The sequence below is a fragment of the Pleurodeles waltl genome, chromosome 11 (genome assembly GCF_031143425.1).
Source record: "Pleurodeles waltl isolate 20211129_DDA chromosome 11, aPleWal1.hap1.20221129, whole genome shotgun sequence".
NCBI classification, from domain to species: domain Eukaryota; kingdom Metazoa; phylum Chordata; class Amphibia; order Caudata; family Salamandridae; genus Pleurodeles; species Pleurodeles waltl.
Window position 1 is genome coordinate 241,073,802 of NC_090450.1, and position 1,794 is coordinate 241,075,595.

The window sequence follows — 1,794 nt, forward strand, 5'->3', positions numbered from 1 at the left end:
ATACCCGCATATTGGGGTTGCCAGGAAAGGGTCTGGGCCCAGCGGTCGACCTCTTTGTGGAAGATATCATTCTGAAAGGCCTGCAACCAAGTGGACTCTCCAAGTACTTCTTGATCGAGCATGAGTCCCGGGCAACATGCCTAAGTTATGTGCACAGCCCTGAACCATCATCGCACCCATCTTTAACTTTTGAGATAGAGATGTCATCCTGCAGGTAGCACGCAGTGTCCCCCTGGTCAGATTTGAGAATGCCTCCATCATTTTCTCTCCAGACTTTACTCTCCTCGTTCAGCAACAATGCCACAGTTTTTTGGAAGTGAAGTAGGTGCTCCGAGACAAAGACAATAAATACTGGATGTTGTTCCTGGAGTGACTGGGTGGCAGCGGAAGGGAAAACTTAGTACTTCACCTCACCAGAGGAGGCATGTGACTGGATTGAGAGATGAAGGATCGTGGGAAGGACAAAATCGGCACCCAATCCCAAAGCCATTGGTGGAAGCAGAACGACCTATCCACAGACAGACTACCATTCACTCATCTTCCTGGACAGGACTCGCCATAGTGCCCAGGCGCAGGGCGGACCCACAACATATAACAGTGCGGCAAATGGAACCGGAGAGGGGGAGTGATACAAGACGGTCTCCCGGCTACGTCCACCTAAGAGGCTCTGCATGGGAGGGCCTCTCCAAATCTGTTTTCCCTTTCCACTTCCCCTCCTTTTCAATTTTTCCCTCATTATCCAGGTTGAAGACACAGGAGCCACGGATGGCCAGGCCAATTAGCCTACTCCTGTAAACATGAGACTCTGGTAACAATGTGCATGCTAAGTGGAGGGGGGGGTGCGGGGAGGAGTTCCGTGGCTGCCACCAGTACCTTTCTTAGTTCTTGCTACCAGTTTGGGGTGATAAGCACTCTGCAATGTTAAGGGAGCAGGCAGTTCTACACCTGCTACACAGGGAGGCAGGGGTTATTTCTGCACTTATGTTTCCATTTGTGTCTTGATTTTTCTCTTGTCGAACAGAAACTTAGTTGGAACATTAGTTTTAACATACAAGATCCAGGGGAGGACAAGTTTGACCCCCTCCCCAAGGACAGTTGCTAGGTGGGCCGCTGGAGAGTGCGGCTTTACACCTCTATCGACAAATGACAGATCCAACCCCTAAGTCTACGATACAATTCCTCTCTTGTAATGTCAATGGCCTGAGGGATAAAATGAAACACAAAATTTTGTTGCAATACATTAAGCGTCAGGTGGCCGACTTTGTCCTACCCCAGGAAACCCACATGCTAGGCAACACATGTTGTACACTGGACAGATGGGGCTACAAAATGGTAGTACACGCAGAGTACACAGCTGGTTTGAGGAGTGCAGACTTTCTGGTCAATAAGGCTCTCCCACTTACCATCAGTCAGACACGTAGGGACACTATGCAGCTCTCTCCGGTACTTGTGGGGGGATGAGGATCAACATCTGCTCTGTTTATATTACCTCCCACCTCCACAACTAATTACTATCCGAGCTTGGTGGTATTTTGCTCCAAATGACCGATGGCATACTACTGCTGGGGGGCAGGGGGTACTTTAACCTAGTGCTCAGCAAGGAGCGAGACCGTCTACCCCCAAAACAGGCATTGGCCTCATGTTGCTCACTCTCTGACTTCCTTACGACTATTGGCCTAATAGATCACAGGCGCACCCACTATCCCACCTCGCAACAGTTCACACACCTATCTGGGGCACACGGAAGCCTATTCTGAAGTCCAACACTTAGCTAGGGATATTTCTGACCCTTTG